The 22,208-nt window shown below is 42.5% G+C and overlaps 1 protein-coding gene across 3 annotated transcripts in view; it reads right to left on the reverse strand.

Annotated features, from left to right (window-relative positions):
* The window catches only part of STXBP1 (syntaxin binding protein 1), an 89,087-nt gene that overhangs the window by 61,106 nt on the left and 5,773 nt on the right, over positions 1-22,208 (reverse strand). The window lies entirely within an intron of this gene.

Below are 22,208 nucleotides of genomic sequence, written 5' to 3' on the forward strand. Positions count from 1 at the left end.
TGAGGAATCAGCAAGAGTCACCCTGCAGGTAATCCACCCTAAGATTATCAAAGGGAAAGCAAACTGCAAAACATTCTGAGTAGCTACACAATAGCCTCATCCTACAATTCTGAAGCAGCACTTTGACCCACAACACTAGGAGGTCTGCAGATTAAGTGATTTTTAAGGACTCTGCCTCACTGTAGTCTACTGTTTAAAGCCTACAGTGTGAAATTCTCCTAGACCAGAGGGTAACTCTTGCTTACCACCAGTGTTTTATTTTCCTCAAGTCCTTAGCAACTAGAACCATCAATACCAATGTGTCCAGAGACTGGGCAAGGGGCTCCCCTCCAATGCCATCCTGGCCACACCAATGCTCAGAAGAAACCGACAGAAGAGATCAGTGGGTTTGGTTCACCTTGTCATAACTAGTATGGGGGCTCCAAAAACCATTTAGGCCTAAATGTTCTTCCTTTTTCCTCCCTTGGCTACCAAAATGAAGCAGCTTTGTTCCTACTGCCATAAAGGAGGCTCATGAGGCTCATCTGTGACCGGATTAGAACCAACCAGAGAGTCCTCAGCCACATCTAAGCATAGCATAAGCAGCCTTTCTGCCTCTACACAGTCCTCATGGCTTACACTTGCCATTGTGACTCTACACTGGTATGGAACATGAAGATAATATTGTGTCTCCAATAGCCACAAAGAAGGAAAAAAAACTGGCCAATTTGATCAATCCAACAGACTAGCACAATCTGACTTCCTACTCTGGGTCACAGTCTGGAATAAATGCTTCTAAGATCCTTTCCAGAGCCAAGATTTTACAATTTGATGCCATCTATTTTTTTTTTTTTTTTTTTGAGATGCTGTATTAGTCCATCCTCATGCTGCTATGAAAAAATACCCGAGACTGGGTAACTGATAAAGAAAAGAGGTTTAGGCCAGGAACAGTGTCTCACGCCTGTAATCTCAACATTTTGAGAGGCCAAGGCAAGCAGATCACCTGAGGTCAAGAGTTTGAGACCAGCCTGACCAACATGGAGAAACCTGTCGCTACTATAAATACAAAATTAGCTGGGAGTGGTGGCATATGCCTGTAATCCCAACTACTTGGGAGACTGAGGCAGGAGAATCGCTTGAATCCAGGAGGCGGAGGTTGCAGTGAGCCGAGATTGTGCCATTGCACTCCAGCATGGGCAACAGGAGCGAAACTCTGTCTCCCCCCCAAAAAAAAAAGGTTTATTGACTCAGTTCCACATGGCTGAAGAGGCCTCAGGAAACTTACAATCATGGTGGAAGGCACCTCTTCACAGGGCAGTAGGAGAGAGAGTGCCAGCAGGAAAAATACCAGATGCTTATAAAACCTTTAGCGTGATAATGATGACTAAACTCATTATCATGAGGCTAGTATGGGGGAACCGCCCCCCTGATTCAATTACCTCTACCTGGTCTCCTCTTGGACACGTGGGACGTGGGGATTACAATTCAAGGTGGGATTTGGGTGGGGACACAGAACAAAACCATAGTAGACAGGGTCTTGCCCTGTCCCCTAGGATGGAGTGCAGTGGTGTGTCATGGCTCACTGCAACCTTGACCTCCTTGGCTCAAGTGAACTTCCCACCTCAGTCTCCTGAGTACCAACAGGTGTGTGCCACAACGCTTGACTAGTTTTTGTACTTTTTAAAACTTTTTTTGGTAGAGACAGGGTCTTGTCACATTGCTCAAGCTGGTCTCAAACTCCTGGGCTCAAGCGATCCACCCACCTCAGCCTCCTAAAGTGCTGGGATTACAGGTGTGAGCCACCACATTCAGCCAATCTGATGCCATCTAACACAGCGTAAAGTCCAAATGCTCAGAGTTTTGCACATTGACTAACTATAACCATTTTCTCATTTCCTTCTCAAAATAATTCTGAGCAATGAAGTTAACACAGGCAAGTGTTGTTTAAACACAGGGGCAACACCACATACAGGAAAACTCCTGAGAAGTTTCCAGCAGCCAAGCCTCCCAGCCTAGAAAGTGGGGGCTGTTCCTAAACTGGAGACTCCCAGTGGCTAGCTCAGCTTGCAGTGACTCAATCTGAGATTGGGTCCCATGAATCACAAAATCAGAGACACTGCTGTGAGCCTTGCCTTCCCCCTCAGACTCTCAGGTCTGCTGGCTGCTCTTCCTGGGCCGATCCTGTAAATGCCAGTGTCCCAAGGGGTGGGATCCCAGCCCTCTTCTCTCATTCTCCTGTGCATCTGACCTGCCCATACTCTGGCAATAGATGATGCCAACCTCAAGCATGTCTGCCTGCTGCCCATCAGCATCCCCTCTATGTGGTGCACAGGACCTGAAGCCTGTGTCTATAAAACCTCATCTTCCCCCACAACCTGTTTCTTCTCCTGCCTTTCATCTCTCAGTGCACAGCACAACCTTCCAACTGGCCACCCGAGCCAGAAAACTAGGACTCATTTCAGATTATTTCTCTCATCTTCCTGCACAGCCATCACCATGACCTGACCCTTCTGCAATATGCCTTCAAGTCGAGGTCCCCCTCCTCACCCTGTTGCTCTCTCCCTGGACCTTAGATCACCATCCTCACCATCATATCCCCAGCCAGCACCAGTACCACAGCCTCCTCCCTCTCACTGCCTCCCACCCACCCTCCACACAGCAACCAGAGAGCATTCTGAACTCAATTCTAACCATGCCTCTCCCCGACTCAAAACCTTCAGTAGCTTCCCACAGCTGCTGGAATAAAGATAAACAACCTTACCAAGGCTAAGCAGGCCCCATGCTCTCCACACACTCCCCACATCTCCAGTCAAACAGAGTCTTTCTTATTTTTTTGCCAAGTTTAGACCTTCCTCTCCCCCAGGCCCCACGGACCCCATCTCCTGCCTGGCTAACTCCTCATTCTGCAGGTCTCACTCTACCCACCTCATGCCCAGGCCTTATTGGGGACTTCCCACGTGCTCCAGCATCACCTACATTGCCCTATCAGGGCACATTCCTGCTGTGTCACCACTGTCTGTCTAAATCCCACAAGGACCTGGTCTACTTACACACTACTATATCTCCTGCCCATGTGGCACAGCTTCTGGCACATAGAGACAGCGCAAATAGTGGTTGAATGAATGAAAACACTTGGTCCCAGACCCCACAGGGCCATGCTGGAATGAAAACAGGCTATGATTTGTAGTCCTGGAGTTCTCTAACATCTCAGAAGTGCACCAAATAAGGGGTGGCTACTGGAGACTTGAATTCAAATCTGTACAAATTTGAATTCATACAGCCAGGCTCCAAATATTTTTTTGTCTGTTTTTCTCTACTTTTCTATCTCCCTCTGAATTTTTTTCTTCCCAAGAATAAAACAGGCTTTCCTACTATAATAAATACTTAATATCCCATTCACTTCCAATAAGGTTTGCTCTTAGACTAAATAAATAGTAGACATCAGTGAAAGGTAGAGGCTGGGTGTGGTGGCTCATACCTGTAATCCCAGCACTTTGGGAGGCTGAGGTGGGAGGATCATTTGAGATCAGGAGTTTGAGACCAGCCTGGCCAACATGGTAAAACCCCATCTCTACTGAAAATACAAAACTTAGCCAGGTGTGGTGGTGCACGCCTGTAATCCCAGGTATTCAAGAGGCTAAGGCAGAAAAATCCTTTGAACCCCAGTGGTGAAGGTTATAATGAGCTGAGATCACTCCACTGCACTGCAGCCTGGGTGACAGGGTAAAACTCTATCTCAAAATAAAAATAAAATAAAGTAAAAGATAGAGATAGGTGGATGTTGAAAAGAAAAAAGTTAAAGATCAGGGTGGGTGCTGTGGCACATGCCTATAATCTCAGCACTTTGAGAGGCTGAGGCAGGCATACTGCTTGAGCTCAGAAGTTCAAGACCAGCCTGGGCAACATGATGAAACCCCATCCCTACAAAAAATACAAAAAAAAAAACAAAGAAAAAAATTAGCCAGGCATGGTGGTGCATGCCTGCAGTCCCAGCTACTTGGGAGGCTGAGGTGGGAGGATGGCTTGAGCCTGGGAGGTTGAGGCTGCAGCGAGCCAAAGTTATGCTACTGCACTCCCGCCTGGGCAACACACTGAGACTCCATCTCAAAAAATAAGGCCAGGCATGGCGACTCTCATGCCTGTAATCTCAGCGCTTTGGGAGGCCGAGGTGGGCAGATCACTTGAGCCCAGGAGTTCAAAACCAGCCTGGGCAACATGTATTTTCTCTACAGAAAATACAAAAATCAGCCAGTAGTCCCAGCTACTCATGAGGCTGAGGTGAGAGAATCACTTGAGCCCAGGAGATCAAAGCTGCAGTGAACTGTGATCGTGCCACTGTACTCTAGGCTGGTACATAGAGCAAGACTCTATCTCCACCCACCCCCGCAAAAAAAAAAAAGAAAAGAAAAAAGGCATGGAAAAAAAATAAGAAAAACCTCATACTTACTAAAGGAAAACAGAGTCTCAGCCACCTCACTCTAACTTTAGCTCTTGCAACAGCCTCACAGAGAAGCAACTAATTAAATAAGAGGATCATACTGGGGATTCCCAAAGCACTTCCTGTACAGGTGAGCACGGGACTAGGGCTTGAAATTTACGGCTGTTACACTGCCAGTGATAACTATAAAATTTGGCCTGACAACTTCACTAAAGATATTTTATTAGCTGTCAAGCATCTGTTTGTCTCTGAGGTGCTGTGTGCCAAAAATCCAGAGGGAACACCTTTCGCTGCACGTTCGTTTTTGGATGCTCGAGGCAGATACATGCTCTCTTACATTTGATGATGACACCGGAGTCCCAAACCACCTTTTAGGGAAATTTTGCCCAATTTAAACTACTTATCACCAGTTATAAGAGGACATCCACAAAACAAAGAAGGACTATATTTAGAAGTAAATAGCAATAGCCAGGCATAGTAGCATGCACATATAGTCCCTCCTACTCAGGAGGCTTGAGCCTAGAGGTTGAGGCTGCAGTGAGCTATGGATCGTGCCACTATACTCTAGCCTGGGTGACAGACGGAGACCCTGTCTCTAAAATAATAGTATTTAAAAAAAAAAATGGCAAGAATACTGCATATTAAAAATTATGAAGCAGCGCTGGGCACAGTGGCTCAACGCCTATAATCCTAGTACTTTGGGAGGCCCAGGCAGATGGATCACTCAAGGTCAGGAGTTCAAGACTAGCCCGGCCAACATGGTGAAACCCCCCTCTACTAAAAATACAAAAATTAGCTAGGCATGGTGGCAGATGCCTATAATCCCACCTACTCAGGAGGCTAAGGCAGGAGAATCAGTTGAACCTGTAAAGTGGAGACTGCAGTGAGCCGAGACCACATCACTGCACTCCAGCCTCGGTGACAGAGGGAGACTCTGTCTGAAAAAATAATAAATAAAAATAAAAACTGCTGGGTGTGGTGGCTCACACCGGTAATCCCAGCACTTTGGGAGGCCGAGGCAGGCAGATCACTTGAGGTGGGAAGTTCAAGACCAGCCTGACCAACAGGGAGAAATCCCATCTCTATTAAAATACAAAAATTAGCCAGGCATGGTGGCCCATCCCTGTAATCCCAGCTACTCGGGAGGCTGAGGCAGAAGAATGGCTTAAACCTGGGAGGCAAAGGTTGCAGTGAGCCGAGATCGCACCATTACACTCCAGCCTGGGCAACAAGAACGAAACTCCATCTCAAAAAATAAATAAATAAAAAACTGGCTGGGTGTGGTGGCTCATGCCTGTAATCCCAGCACTTGGAGAGGCCAAGGTGGGAGGATCACCTGAGGTCAGGAGTTCAAGAACAGCCTGACCAACATGGAGAAACCCTGTCTCTACTAAAAATACAAAATTAGCCGGGCACGGTGGCTCAAGGCCTATAATCCCAGCTACTTGGGAGGCTGAGGCAAGAGAATCACTTGAACCCGGGAGGCACAGGTTGCAATAAGCCAAGATCATGCCATTGCACACCAGCCTGGGCGACAGAGTGAAACTCTGTCTCAATAAATAAATAAATAAATAAATAACTATGGAGCCGGGGGTTGGGTGGGGGGACCTATGGAATTCAAGCAAAGCTGTATTCAGATGAAAATTCATATCCTTAGATGCTTTTAGTAGAAAACAAACAAAAAAATTAACAAATTATCCCAGCATTTTATTCAAAAAATTAGAATATGTACACACAATATAGAAGAAACTGATTTTTTTAAAGGCAAGTAAAATAAGTTTCCAGCAAGTATTTCCATGAAAATAATAACACAAACAGGACAGAAAGAGAAGGGGGATCACAAACTACAGTTGTAGAATATATGTATGTGTGTGTGTATATATATATATATATATATATTTATATATATATTTATTTATTTATATATATATATATATATATTTTTTTTTTTTTTTTTTTTTTTTTTTTGACAGAGTCTTTCTCTGTTGCCCAGACTGGAGTACAGTGGCAAGATCTCAGCTCACTACAACCTCTGCCTCCCAGTTTGAAGCTATTCTCCTGCCTCAGCCTCCCGAGCAGCTGGGATTACAGGCATGCACAACCACATCCGGCTAATTTTTTGTATTTTTAATAGATGTGGAATTTCTCCATGTTGGTCAGGCTGGTCTTGAACTCCTGAGCTCAGGTGATCCACCCATCTGGGCCTCCCAAAGTGTTGGGATTACAGGTGTAAGCCACCACGCTTGGCTGTAGAATATATTTTTAAAATTATACAAGTTTATTGACATTTATTTTATTTTTGAGACAGGGTCTTCCTCTGTCACCCAGGCTATAATGCAGTGGCACAATCTCAGCTCACTGCAACCTCTGCCTCCCAGGCTTAAGCCATCCTCCCACCTCAGCCTCCTAAGTAGCTGGGACCACAGAAGTGTGCCACCATGCCTGGCTATTTTTTTTTTTTTTTTTTGTATTTTTTTGTAGGGGTTTCACCACGTTGCCTGGCTAGTCTCAAACTCCTGCACTCAAGCAATCTGCCAGCCTCAGCTTCCCAAAGTGCTAGAATTACAAGCATGAGCCACCCACCTGGCCTATATTTTTTTAATTTGAATTTTTTTATAAAAACAATTGAGTAATATTAAATAAAAAGGGACTTCAAATTGAATAATAATTGTGATTAAATTATGTTAATTTCCTAGATCATTGTCAGGAAACTCCTAGAAAGGTACTTTTACAGGGGATTTGCTCAGTAAATGTCAGCTATCCCTATTTTTAATTTGGAAATTAACAGAGTATAATGTCTATATATGATAACTTGCCATTATCCTGAAGAGTCAATGAACTGACAGAGGTTGAAGACACATAACAAAGGTTGGCATGCACTCTGTATCAATCCAAAACTAAAGCTTCATTAGTTTTAAAGAAAACTGCCTGAGTTTTCTTTTTTTCTTTTTTTTTTAAGACAGAGTCTTGTTCTGTTGCCCAGGCTGTAGTGCAGTGGCGTGATCTCGGCTTATGGCATCCTCCACTGCCCAAGTTCAAGCAATTCCCCTGACTTAGCCTCCTGAATTTTCTTTTCTTCTTCTTTTTTTTTTTATGAGAGAAAGAAAGAAAAAGAAAGAAAAACGGGGAGAGAAAACAGGATTCTTGCTCTATTGCCCGGGCTGGAATGCAATCTAAAAATAGGTATTAAAAACCTCTTTTATGCCGATAACTGTGCTTAACAGCGGAGACAGGAAGGAATAAGGGAAGAAAATAACAAACAAACAGCCAACCAATATTTCATTTAAGTCTGTGAAATGCTATGCAAATGCTGAAGTGATTTACTTCCAATTATGTAGTCACTTTCAAAATAGGTGTAATATGATACTGAGAAAAATCTATGTTCTGTGGACCTGGGGTGGAGAATTCTATAAATATTCACTAAGTTTACTTATTCCAGGTCTAAGTTCAAATCATAGATGTCCCTATTAATTTTCTATGTCATTGATCCGTCAAATATTAACAATGTGGTGTTAAAATCTCCCGCTATTATTGTGCGGGAGTCCAGGTCTCTTTATAAGTAATTAAGAACTTGTCTTATGTATCTGGGTGCTCCTGTATTGGGTGCATATATATTTATAATCATTAACTCCTGTTGCTGCATTGATCCTTTTACCATTAAGTAATGTCCTTCTTTGTTTCTTTTAGTCTTTGTTACTATTAAAGTCTATTTTGTGAGAGACGAAAATTACAACTCTTGTTTTATTTTTTGCTCTCCATTTAATTGGTGAATCTTCCTCCATCCCTTTGTTTTGAGTCTTTGTATGTCGTTGCTTGTGAAATAGATCTGGATACAGTGTACCAATGGGTTTTGACTTTTTATTCAATTTACCTGTCTGTGTCTCTGATTGGGGCATTTAATCTATTTAAATTCAGAATTAATATCAGTATTTGTGAGTTCAATATTGTCATTTAATGCTAGTTGGCTATTTTGCCCATTAGTTGATATAGATTCGTCATTATACAGATACTCTTTACATTTCGGTAAGTTTTTGGGATGACTGATACTGGTTGTTCCTTTCTGTTTGTAGTGCTTCTTTCAGAAGCTCTTGTAAAGCAGGCCTGGTGGTGATGAAATCTCTGAGTGCTTGCTTGTTCGCAAAAAATTTTATTTTTCTTTCGCTTATGAAGCTTAGTTTGGTGGGATATGAGATTCTGGGTTGAAAATTCTTTAAGGATATTGAATATTGACCCCCACTCTCTTCTAGTTTGTAGGGTTTCTGGTGAGAGGTCTGCTGTGAGTCTGATAGGCTTCCCTTTATGGGTAACGTGACCTTTCTCTCTAGCTGCCCTTAGAATTTTCTCCTTTATTTCAACCCTAGTGAATCTAGCAATTATGTGTCTTGGAGTTGCTCTACTTGAGGAATATCTTTGTGGTGTTCTCTGGATTAGCTGGAGTTGAGTATTGTCCTGCCTTACTAGGTTAGGAAAGTTTTCCTGAATAATATCCTGAAGAATATTTTCCAACTTGGATTCATTCTCTTCACAACATTCAGGTATACCTATCAATCGTAAATTAGGTCTTTTCACATAGTCCCATATCTCTTGGAGACTTTGCTCATTCCTTTTTACTCTTTCTTCTCTAATCTTGTCTTCTTGTTTCATTTCATTAAGTTGGTCTTCGACCTGATATCCTTTCTTCTGCTTGATCAATGCGACTGTTAAAACCTGTGCATACTTCGCAAAGTTCTCATATTGTGTTCTTCAGTTCCATTAATTCACTTATATTCCTCTCTAAGTTGTCTATTCTAGTTAGCATTTGGTCAAACCTTTTTTCAAGGTTCTTAGTTTCTTTACATTGGGCTAGAACATACTCTTTTAGCTCACTAAAGTTCCTTATTATCCACTTTCTGAAGCCTAAATCTGTTAACAGAATGCACTCATTCTCCATCAGGCCTTGTTCTCTTGTTGATGAGAAACTGTGATCCCCTATAGAAGGAGAGGCATTCTGCTCTTGGGTATTCTCAGCCTTTTTACACTGGTTTCTTCCCATCATTGTGAGTTCATCCACCTGTCGTCTTTGTAATTGCCTACTTTCAAATTAGGTCTCTGAGTGGACGTCCAACTTGTTGATTCCCAGCGCCAAAATCTGAGCAACTCACTGCGCTGGCCAAAACAGCAGCATTAAGATTCGTGGTGCTCTTCTACCCGGGAATCTCCAGTCTGGCCTCCCTCTCGAGTCCCTTCTTCAATCAGGTAAATGGGCAACTCTGCCTTCCAGGAGCTCCAAACGTCGATCGAAAGGGGACCCAGTCCCGTTTACTCTGTACCAAGAACTGCCACGCCAGGGCGCCGGCAAAACCGCCACACCAGCCACAAGAGTCGCCCTGGCAACCCATGGGGCTCCTCCGCTGGGAATCTTCAGGTCCGTGGGTAACAAAAATTCGTCTGAAAGTGTGGTGTCCTCTCGTTCTGTGCGCTTTCTCTGGGAGCTACAATCCTGAGCTGCTAGTGATCAGCCATCTTGGATCTCTCTCTCTTTAATTTGAATTTTTTTTTTTTTTTTTTTCGAGACAGAGTTTCACTCTTGTTACCCAGGCTGGAGTGCAATGGCGCGATCTCGGCTCACCGCAACCTCCGCCTCCTGGGTTCAGGCAATTCTCCTGCCTCAGCCTCCTGAGTAGCTGGGATTACAGGCACACGCCACCATGCCCAGCTAATTTTTTGTATTAGTAGAGACGGGGTTTCACCATGTTGACCAGGATGGTCTCGATCTCTTGACCTCGTGATCCACCCTCCTCGGCCTCCCAAAGTGCTGGGATTACAGGCTTGAGCCACCGCGCCCGGCCTAATTTGAATTTTTTAATTGAAAGGGCTGTTTTATAACAAAATATAAATTCTCTAAATTGACTCACAAAGTAGTCAAAATTGAGTGAAGATTTATCTTCTCCCTGCAAAATGCAACAGGTTCAAATAGTTTCATGAATAAATCGTTTCTAACAACCAAGGAAAGAATTCCCACATTATCTGGTCTATCCTGGAACATACAAAAGTATGAGAAACTTCCCAATTCATATAATGAGAAATCCCCATATAGAAGATCTGAAAAGGATTTGAGAGAAAAAAAAAAAATATATATATATATATATATTTAATTCAATTATTCATTCCAAATATTTATTGAATGCCTACTATGTGCCAACACTGTTCTAGATGCTGGGGACACAGCAGTGATCAAAACAAAGCCTATGCTCCCATGGTGTTTAATTTGAATGGTAAAGGCAGGAATAAACAAGTAAGCAAATAAAGCAGTAAGTATAAAATGCCAGGTAGTGACAAGTGACAATTTAACATGGTAAGGGGGATAGGATGTCCTGGAGGAAAGCAGGAGAGAGTTTTCATTTTATATGATGTAGTCAGAAAAGATCTCACTGGTAAGGTAGCATTTGACCAGAAACCTAAAAGAATTAAGAGCACCTGCATCCAAATATTTGAAGTAAGAACATTTCAGACCCAGGGAACGGTAAATTCAAAGGCCTGAGAAAAGAACATACTTGGAATGATGAAAGAACGGCAAAAAGCCTCCAACACGAATGAACAGATGCAAAAATAAGAAGCAGACCCTAGGCCAGGCACAGTGGCTCAGCCTGTAATCCCAGCACTTTGGGAGGCTGAGGCAAGTGAATCACCTGAGGCCAGGAGCTCGAGACCAGCCTGTCCAACTTGGTAAAACCCCATCTCTACTAAAACTACAAAAAAAGCCAAGCTTGGTGACAGGCGCCTATAATCCCAGCTACTTGGGAGGATGAGGCAGGAGAATCGCCTGAACCTGGGAGGCGGAGGTTGCAGTGAATCAAGACCACCCACACCATTGCATTCCAGCCTGGGCAACAAGAGCCAAATTCCATCTTAAAAAAAAAAAACAAAACACCTAATTATACATAAAAATTTTAAAAAAACATGACAATCAAGTAGAGCTTATTTTAGAAACACAATAGTTCAATATTAGAATTATATTACATTAAGAAAATGTTTTAAACTATATAATCTTTTCAGTATAAACTGAAAAACAAGTTAATCTGCTTTTAAAAACAAAACAAAACCTCTTAGTAATCCAGAACTAAAAGGAATAGTTTAAATGTCACTATAGAGAAACCTCTAACCTCCCCAATCCCATCAGGCCTCCCTGCACTCACAGTTCCCTGGGCTATTCCTTTGTAATTCTTATCACAACTGCAATTAATAAATTGTTTATACTAATTGTAAGACCATAAGTTCCCTGGGGGTAAAAACTAGTATCTAGCACAGTGCTGTCACAACAAACTTTAGGAGTACGTCTAATAGGAAATTAGTAAGACAATAAATGGAGAAGAATGCTATATTGCTTTATGGAAGAATATGAAAAAATATCAGTTCTTCCTAAATTAACCTATACATTTAATAAAATTCCTACAAAAGTCCCAACATTCATCTAGAATGGTAAAGGCTAAGCTAAAAGGAGCTAAGAAATTTTGGGGGGAAAAAAAAGAAAATGGAAATTTTCATCTACCAGATTCAAAATATACTGTAAAGCTATGGCTACCAAAACATTGTAGCATTTCCAAATGTAGGGTGAAAATAAAAAGATCATTGACATAGAACAAGAAGTCTAGAGTAGGTCCAAATGAGAATCCTTTATATGGCAAAGGTGGCATTTTAAGTCGGTGAGGAAAGAAAACTCAGCATATGATATTCAGGCAATTGGCTACATTTTGTTGGGGAAAATAAATTTACTTCTGTACTTTGCATGTTTACAAAAACAAGTCCCATAGGGATTAAATAAAATGATAAAGGTAGTAGATAATAACATATATACTTTTCCTTTATTATTGTGCAGGAGCTTTCTAAACATTATTAGAAAACATTAAGGAAAAGACTGACAGATATGACTACATTTCTATTCAGTAAAAATACCAAAAAGCTATTTGAAAGACAAATAGGCTTGAAAAGTATCTGCAGCATATAACAAAAGGCCAATATCTACTTATCTGTAAAAAGCTTCCTTAAATCGTTTTTTAAAAAAAACTAAATAAAAAATAGACAAAGGACATATGTTAGTTATCTATTGCTGCATAACAAGTTACACCAAAACTTTGCAGCTTAAAACAATGAACATTCATTGTCTCAGATACCCTGAGCAACGTGGATCAGGGCCCCTCAGGAGGTTACATCAATGGGCTGCAGCTATCTCAAGACCAGACCATTGCTTAAGAATCCGCCTCCAATGGCACTCCTGTTGTTGGTGGGCCTCAGTTATCCAGCAGGCTATACGCTGGATACCTCAGTTCTTTGCCATAGGGGCCTCACTTAGGGCAGCTCATGGCATGGCCAACCAGATGCCTCCAGAGCCAGTGACAGAAAAGAGATGGAGGCCACAGTCTCCTAATTTAACCTAATTTAGAAGGGACATCATCACTTTTACCATATCCTATCCATCACACAGACGAACCCTGGCACAAGCTGGGAGAGGACTATACAAGCATGTGAATACCAGAACCAGGAACCATGAGAGGCCATCCTGGGGGCTCTCTTACCCTAGAATGAAAACAAGAGCTCCAGAACTGGGCTAGAACACAGTAGGAAAGCGGGGAGAAGAGCAAGCCAGCAACCAGATGGCTTCATTTTATATACTTCTGTATTATTTTTCTTTTCTAAAATTTATAGTGTGCTCTACTTTCATAAATTAAAAAATAAAGGTTTTGCATGGTAGCTCAAGCCTGTAATCCCAGCACGTTGGGAGGCCAAAGCAGGCAGATCACCTGAGGTCAGGAGTTTGAGACCAGCCTGACCAACATGGAGAAACCCTGTCTCTACTAACAATACAAAAAATTAGCCAGGTGTGGTGGTGCATGCCTGTAATCCCAGCTACTCAGGAGGCAGAGGTAGAAGAACTGCTTGAACCCCGGAGGTGGAGGTTGTTGTAAGCCAAGATCGAGCCACTACACTCCAGCCTGGGCCATAAGAGTGAAACTCCATCTCAAAAAAAAAAAAAAAAAACTAAACTAATATTTATATCGCGTCAACAAGTGCCAAACACTAAACTAAATGCTCTGTATATGCTAACTTGTTAAATGTCTATAGTTACCCTGTAAGAGAAGTGCATTTCCTGCACTTTATGGCTGAGAACACTGAGGTCAGGGGTGAAGAATGTGCTCTAGGTCCCACAGGTGAGAAGAGGCAGATGTAGGATTTGGACCCTTGTGGTCCGGCTGGAGCATCAATCTTAACCTCAACACCTGTCTTCTGAGATCTGGGTTCTGGCTCACAGGCTGCAGAGTCTGTACTTTCTTTTTTTTGTTTTTTTTTTTCCAGAGACACGGTCTCTCTCTGTAGCCCAGGCTGGAGCACAGTAGTGCAATCATAGCTCACTGCAGCCTCAACCTCCTGGGCTCAAGTGACCCTCTTGTCTCAGGATCCTTAGTAGCTGGGACTACAGGCATGCACCACACCACCATGCTCAGTTAATTTTTTATTTTATTTTTTTTAATTTTTAAAAGCCAGTCAAATTTAGCAGTGGGGGGTTGTATACCAACTTTAGTGACACTAATGTTAGTAAGTTCTGATAACCCACTACCATCAGACCAGCCTAGTTAATTTTTAAAAAATTTTTAGTAGAGATGAGGACTCACTATGTTGCCCTGGCTTGTCTTGAAACTCCTGAGCTCAAGTGATCCTCCCACCTCAGCCTCCCAAAGTGCTAAGATTACATAGAGCCTGTATTCTTAACCTCTCTTCCTTGGTTTTTGATACTTGAGAATATTCTTTCCCTAAATTTTTCCAAAAATGTACTGGATCCAAGTGGCAGACAGTCAGGTCCTCTGGATTTTATTCTGAGTTCTGCCCCTGACACATGGGTGACACTGGGTAAGTCACAGCTCTGCTAACAAGACACTGAAGCTAGCACTTTCCCACTAGTAATGATTTAATGTACTGCAAATCCTCTTGACCTTAAACTCAGGTGAAATTTGACTTGTAAAAAGAGGTAACTTAGGCCAGGCACAGTGACTCACACCTATAATCCCAGCACTTTGGGAGGTCAAGGTGGGAGGATCACTTGAGCCCAGGAGTTCAAAACCAGCCTGGGCAATATAGTGAGATCTTGTCTCCATAAAAAATTTTAAAATTAGCCAAGCATGGTATTCCCCATCTGTAGTCCCAGCTACTCAGGAGGATTGCTTGAGCCCAGGAAGTCAAGGCTGCAGCGAGCCAAGATTGCCCTACTGCACTCCAGCCTGGGAGACAAAGTGAGATCTTGTTTCAAAAAAAAAAAAAGGGGTAGTTTGTCAGTGCCTCAAAAAGTTACACATAGAGTTACCATCTGACTCAGCAATTCCACTCCATGGTATACAATCAAAAGAAATGACAATATACATCCATAGCAAACTTATACACAAATATCACAGCAGCATTATTCATAACAGCCAAACAATCCAATGTCTATCAAGTGATTAGTAGATAAAACAAAATGTGGCCTATTCATACAATGGAATATTAGTCATAAGAAGGAATGAAGCACTGACATAGGGTACAACACAGATGAACCTTGAAAACACAATGATGGCCGGGCACGGTGGCTCACGTCTGTAATTCCAGCACTTTGGGAGGCCAAGGCAGGTGGATCACCTGAGGTCAGGAGTTCAAGACCAGCTGACCAACATAGCAAAAATCCTATCACTACTAAAAATAGCTGGGTACAGTGGTGGGTACCTGTAATCCCAGCTACTTGGGAGGCTGAGCAGGAGAATCACTTGAACCCAGGAGGCAGAGGTTGCAGTGAGCTGAAGTCTCGCCACTGCACTCCAGACTGGGCGACAAGAGCAAGACTCTGTCTCAAGAAAAAAAAAGAAAACATGATGCTAAGTAAAAGAAGCCAGACTCAGAGGCCACATACTAGATGCTCCCATTTATATGAAGTGTTCAGAGTTGGCAAATCCAGAGACAAAAAGTAGATTTGTGGTTGCCAGGGACTGGGGGAGGGCAGAATGGGGAGGGATTGCTAACAGGTTTGGGGCTTCTTGTTGGGTGACGAGTGTTCTGACCAGCTACAGGGAGCCAAGATCATGCCACTGCACTCCATCCTGAGTGACAGAGTGAGACATTGTCTCTAAAAAATAAATAAAATAAAATGGCAAAGCTTATGTGAATTACATCTGAATAATAAGTTTTTAGATGTTAAAAAAGAGAGAGAGAGAGAACAAGCTAACTTTAAAGGTAAGCTATTAGCCCAGTCGACACCTTTGTCCTGTACTTTCCCTGGAGTATTGCTTAAATGCACATCATCAAGGAAGTCCTTCTAAAAGAGTGTCGGTTTAAAACATTTACAATGAGAAAGAGGACTTCAATATTTAATTGCACAGTCTGGGTCTCCAGGGAGGAGGGTGCTTAAATATGAGCATTTGTTTTACTTCAAAGTTAAATACAATTCTATGGGTTATCTATCCACGTCACAGTTTTTCCATGTAACTGTGAGACAGCTGGGGGGGAAATCATAACTATCTGATAACAGATTTAGTAGAATTTTTTTTTTTTTTTGTGAGACAGAGTCTTGCTCTGTCACCTAGGCTAGAGAGCAGTGGCACAATCATGGCTCACTGCAGCCTCAACTTCCCAGGCTCAGGTGATCCTCCCATTTCAGCCTCTCAAGCAGCTGGGACTACAGGCACACACCACCGCAACTGGCTAATTTTTGTATTTTTTTTAGAGATGGGGTCTTGCTATGTTGCCCAGGCCAGTCTCAAACTCCTGGACTCAAGGAATTCTCCTGCCTCAGCCTCCCAAAGTGCTGGGATTACAGGTGTGAGACACCACAACTGGCCTATTGTCTTAAAAAACTATCCTAGATGTGGTTTTGGAAGAAAAAAAACAATTTTCCTAGGAACTATATAGGAAGGTAGAACAGGTAAAAGCAAAGGTGAGGCCGGGTACAGTGGCTCACGCAGGTAGTCCCAGAACTTTGGGAGGCCAAGACAGGTGGATCATCTGAGGTCAGGAGTTTGAGACCAGTCTGGCCAACATGGTAAAACCCTGTCTCTAGTAAAAATACAAAAATTAGCTGGGTGTGGTGGCATGTGTCCATAGTCTCAGCTACTCGGAAGGCTGAGGTAGGAGAATCACTTAAACCCGGGAGGCAGAGGTTGCAGGGAGCCAAGACTGCACCACTGCAGTCCAGCCTGGGTAACAGAGAAAGACTGTCTCCAAAAAAAGAAATGAAAAATACAAAATACTCATCCAAACAGATGTTGCTGTTACACAGGAGCAAAACCTTGGTGACTTAGGTTGTGCCAGCATTGCTTTCTTGGCTGCTGAGTTATGGGAATTATCCAACGGGTCCCAGGAAAAGGACCCCCACAGCAGGGAGATGAGGGGCTCAAGGCAGCAACTATATACCAACCAGTATGAAAGACTTCCACTATTTTAGTAGCAGCCAAACTGGTGTATACCACCAGGATATCAGCTTTGGGTTCAAGAATACGTAATGCTGAAAAATTTGGGAAAGACCTGTAATGGTCTGGGACCTGAGAAGATGCTATACACATGTAATTTAATTCCACAGCTATTTGTTGCCTGCCTGCCATCTATAACAAACTATTCTAGGCACTATGGGCAATAGCAAAAGGAACAAGACACAGTCCCTGCCTTCAAGGAATTTATGACTTATGATTTAACAAGGAAGCACGGCCGGGCGTGGTGGCTCACACCTGTAATCCAAGCACTTTGGAGGCCAAGGCGGGTGGATCACCTGAAGTTGGGAGTTCAAGAACAAGGAAGCAAAACTTTTGACCAGGTGTGGTAGCTCATGCCTGTAATCCCAGCACTTTGGGAGGTCAATGTGGGTAGATTATTTGAGTCCGAGAGTTTGAGACCAGCCTGGGCAACATGGCAAAACCTGTCTCTACAAAAAAAAATACAAAAAATTAGCCAGGCCTGGTTGTGCACATCTGCGGTTCCAGTCACTCAGGAGGCTGAGGTGGGAGGATCACTTGAGCCTGGCAGGTGGAGGCTGCAGTGAGTCTAGATTGTGCCACTGCATTCCAGCCTGGGTGACAGAGCAAGACCCTGTCACAAAAAAAAAAAAAAAAAAAAAAAAGTAATTATAATAGGCTGGGCACAGTGGCTCATGCTTGTAATCCCAGAACTTTGGAAGGCCAAGGCGAGTGGATCACTTGAGGTCAAGAGTTCCAGACCAGCCTGGCCAACATGGCGAGACCCCATCTCTACTAAAACCACAAAAATTAGCAGGGCATGGTGGCACACGCCTATAATCCCAGCTACTCAGGTGGCTGAGATACGAAAATTGCTCGAACCAGGGAGGCAGAGGCTGCAGTGAGCTGAGATCGCACCACTGCACTCCAGCCTGGGCAACAGAGCGAGACTTTGTCTCAAAAATAAATAAGTAAATAAATAACAACAATAACAAAAAAAACTATAACGCAATGCAGAATGCAGAAAGTGCCATAATAAAGAAATGAATGGCATCAAAAGTGTTAAAGTAAAATTTCTATTCCAGATAGGAAAGAGAAAAATACCTTGTTGGGAAAAACAGTATTAAACAGGCCTCGAAGAATGGGGATATTCTCAGGATGAACAAGGTATACTAGAATTCTTTTAAAAGGTAGAAGTTCCAAAAGTATAACATTTTTAATTAATAAACTAGGAATGAAAACACAATGGGACCACTCAACAATAACAATTTTTCAATTTTAAATGAATTATCTAAAAAGACATAGGCTGGACATCACGCCTGTAATCCCAGCACTTTGGGAGGCCGAGGCAGGCCTATTACGAGATTAGGAGTTCAATACCAGCCTGATCAACACAGTGAAACCCCATCTTTACGAAAAATACAAAAATTAGCCAGGCACGCACCTATAATCCCAGCTACTCAGGAGGCTGAGGCAGAAGAATCACTTGAACTTGGAGGCAGAGGTTGCAGTGAGCTGAGATCGTGCCACTGCACTCCAGCCTGGGCAACAGAGCAAGACTCCATCTCAAAAATAAAATAAAATAAGACATAAAATATATCATAAGTAGGCTGGGCACAGTGGCTCACGCCTGTAATCCCAGCACTTTGGGAGGCCAAGGTGGGTGGATCACAAGGTCAAGAGATTGAGACCATCCTGGCCAACATGGTGAAACCCCGTCTCTACTAAAAATACAAAAATTAGCCGGGCGTGGTGGCACGCGCCTGTAGTTCCAGCAACTGGGAGGTTTAGGTGGAAGAATCGCTTGAACCCAGGAGGCAGAGGTTGCAGTGAGCCGAGATTGCGCCACTGCGCTCCAGCCTGGCGACAGAGCAAGACTCTGTTCAAAAACAGATATATATATAATAAGTAAAGTCATATTTATCAAAAGTACACAGAAAAAAGAGAAGGTAGAAGATTAATGAAATAGGTAAACTGTTCAGATTTAAGTGGATATTCATTGTTCACTGATGAAGCATTCCACTTTTATATTTAAAATGAAATACAGCAGGCACAGTGGCTTATGCCTACAATCTTGACATTATGGGAGGCCGAACACTTGAACCCAGGAGTTTAAGATTAGCCCTGGCAACATAGCGAGACCCATGTTTCTATTTTTTTTTTTTTTTTGAGACAAAGGGAGTCTTGCTCTGTCTGGGTTGAAGCGATTTTTGTGCCCTGGCCTTCCAAGTAGCTGGGATTATAGGCACATGCCACCCTGCCTGGCTAATTTTTATATTTTTAGTAGAGACAGGGTTTCACCATGTTGGCCAGGCTGGTCTTCAACTCCCAACTTCAGGTGATCCACCTGCCTCAGCTTCTCAAAGTCCTGGGATTACAGGCATGAGCCACCGTGCCCAGCTGAGACCCCTGTCTCTATAAAAAAATTTTTTTTAATGAACTCAGTGTGGTGGCACGCACCTGTAGTCCCAGATACTCAGGAGGCTAAGGTGGGATGATTGCTTGAGCCTGGGCGGAAGTGGGGGGTGTGGTGTTAAGGTTGAAGTGAGCCAGGCGTGGTGGCTCACGCCTATAATCCCAGCACTTCTGGAGGCTGAGGCAGGTGGATCACCTGAGGTCAGGAGTTCGAGACCAGCCTGACCAACATGGAGAAACCCTGTCTCTATCTCCACTAAAAATACAAAAAATTAACTGGGCATGATGGCACATGCCTATAATCCCAGCTACTCTGGAGGCTGAGGCAGGAGAATCGCTTGAACCCGGAAGCTGCAGTGAGAAGAGATCACACCACTGCATTCCAGCCTGGACAAGAGCAAAACTCTGTCTCAAAAAAAAAAAAAAAAAAAAAGGCTGAAGTGAGTTGTAATCACACCTTTGCACTCCAGCCCAGGTGACAAGAGCAGCAAGACCCTGTCTCAATCAATGATTGATCAATCAATAAAAGATGAAGTAAAAAGTAACTTCAAATGAAAATAACAGGTAGATTAAAAATGTAAATTGAATAACCCAATTTAAAAATGGGCAAAATATCTGAATAGACATTGCTCTAGAGAAGACATACAAATGGCCATAAGCACAGGAAAAGATGCTCAACATCATTAGTCATCAGGGAAGTATAACTTAAAACCACAATGAGATACCACTTCACACCCACTAGGATGGCTATCATCAAAAGGATAGATAATAACAAGGGTCGGTGAGGAAGGTGTGAAACTGGAATCCTCATATACTGCTGGTAGAAATTCGTAAAATAATGTAGTTGATTTGGAAAAGAGTTTGGCAGCTCCTTAAGAGACTAAATATAGAGTTACCCTAAGACCCAGCAATTACTCCTAGGTATATATGCAAGGGAACTGAAAACACATGTTAAAAAGATGAAATAAAAGTAAATGAGGCTGGGGTGGGGTGGGGTGGGGTGGGGTGGTGGCTCATGCCTACAATCCCAACACTTTGGGAGGCTGAGGCCGGCAGAGCACCTAAGGTCAAGCGTTTGACACCAGCCTGGCCAACATGGTGAAACTCATCTCTATTAAAAATACAAAAATTATCAGCCATGGTTGCAGGCACCGTAATCCCAGCTACTTGGGAGGCTGAGGCAGAATTGCTTAAACCTGGGAGGTGGAGGTTGCAGTGAGCCGAGATTGTGCCATTACACTCCAGCCTGTGCAACAGAGCAAAACTCTGTCTCAAAAAAGAAAATTTTTTTTAATTAAAAAATAAATAAATGAGGTTGGGATGGTGGCTCACACCTATAATCCCAGCACTTTGGGAGACCGAGGCAGGTGGGTCACCTGAGTTCAGGAGTTTGAGACAGCCTGGGCAACATGGCAAAACCCCATCTCTACCAAAAATACAAAAAAAATTAGCTGGGTATGGTGACCTGTGGTCCCAGCTACTCAGTAGGTTGAGGTGGGAGGAAAACTTGAGCCTGAGAAGCAGAGGTTGCAATGAGCCAAGATTGTGCCACTGTACTCCAACTTGGGTAACAGAATGAGACCCAGTATCAAAAATAAATAAATAAATGTAACATTATTTCAGTCTGTGAACATGGTATGTTTCTCAATTTATTTATGCCTTCTTTGATTTCTTTCATCAGGGTTTTGTGGTTTTCAGCATACAAAACTAGAAGACATTCTGTTAGATGTATACCTAAATATTTCAGAGGTTTTTGTTATTGTTGCTCTATTGTAAATGGTACTGTTTTAAATTTAAATTTCTAATTGTTCATTGCTAATAACAGAAACACAGATTTTTGTTCATTGAGTTTGTACCCTAAGACCTTGCTAAACTACGTGCAGTTCTCCTTAGTTGCTCCCTTATTTGTGAAGCTGAGAATTGATATTCACATAGTAATATAGTAAAGAAACTGAAATATTAAAAGTAAATTTGTAGGCCGGGCGAGGTGGCTCATGTCTGTAATCCCAGCACTTTGGGAGGCCGAGGTGGGCAGATCACCTGAGGTCAAGAGTTCGAAACCAGCCTGGCCAACATGGTGAAACCCCCATCTCTACAAAAATACAAAAATTAGCCAGGCATGGTGGCGGGTGCCTGTAGTCCTAGCTCCTCAGGAGGCTGAGGTTGGAGAATCACTTGAACCCAGGAGATGTAGGTTGCAGTGAGCCAAGATCATGCCACTGCACTCCAGCCTAGGTGACAAGAGCGAAACTCCATCTCAAAAAAAGTAAATTTGTTAAAATGTTAATTATCCCCAAATTGATCTTTAGATTCCACATAATTCTAGTCAAAATCCCAGAAGAATTTTTAACAGAAATCAACAAGCTGATTCTAAAATTTATATAGAAAAGCAAGTGAGCCAAAATAATCATAAAACAGAACAAAGTTAGAATAATCACAATACCTGATTTCCGGTCTTACTTTAAATCTACAATAATGAAGACAGAATGGGTGTTGGTGACAGCTTACACACAGATCAATGAAACAAAACAGAGTCCAGATAGCCTTTCCCATAGATGGCCAACTGATTTTCAACAAAGATTTAAAGATGATTCCATGGAAAAAAGAACAGTCTCTTTAACAAGTGGTGCTGGAACAAGTAGACATTCACATACAAAAGAAAAAAAAATCTTGATCAGACCTCATACAATACATAAAAATTAACTCAGAATGGGTCAAATAAATGTAAAGCCTAAAACTATAAAACTTCTAGAAGAAAACTAAGGGGAAAATTTGTGTCCACTTGAGTTAGACAAAGGTTTCTCAGATGGATACCAAAAACAATCCAGGAGAGAAAAAACTGATAAACTGTCCTTCATCAAAATTAGGAACTCCTGCTCTTTGAAAAATGTTAAGAGAATGAACAGATTGTGAGAAAATATTCACAAATCACATAT

The sequence above is a fragment of the Aotus nancymaae genome, unplaced genomic scaffold (assembly GCF_030222135.1).
Source record: "Aotus nancymaae isolate 86718 unplaced genomic scaffold, 86718_ANA_hifiasm-v0.15.2.pri h1tg000003l, whole genome shotgun sequence".
NCBI classification, from domain to species: Eukaryota; Metazoa; Chordata; class Mammalia; order Primates; family Aotidae; genus Aotus; species Aotus nancymaae.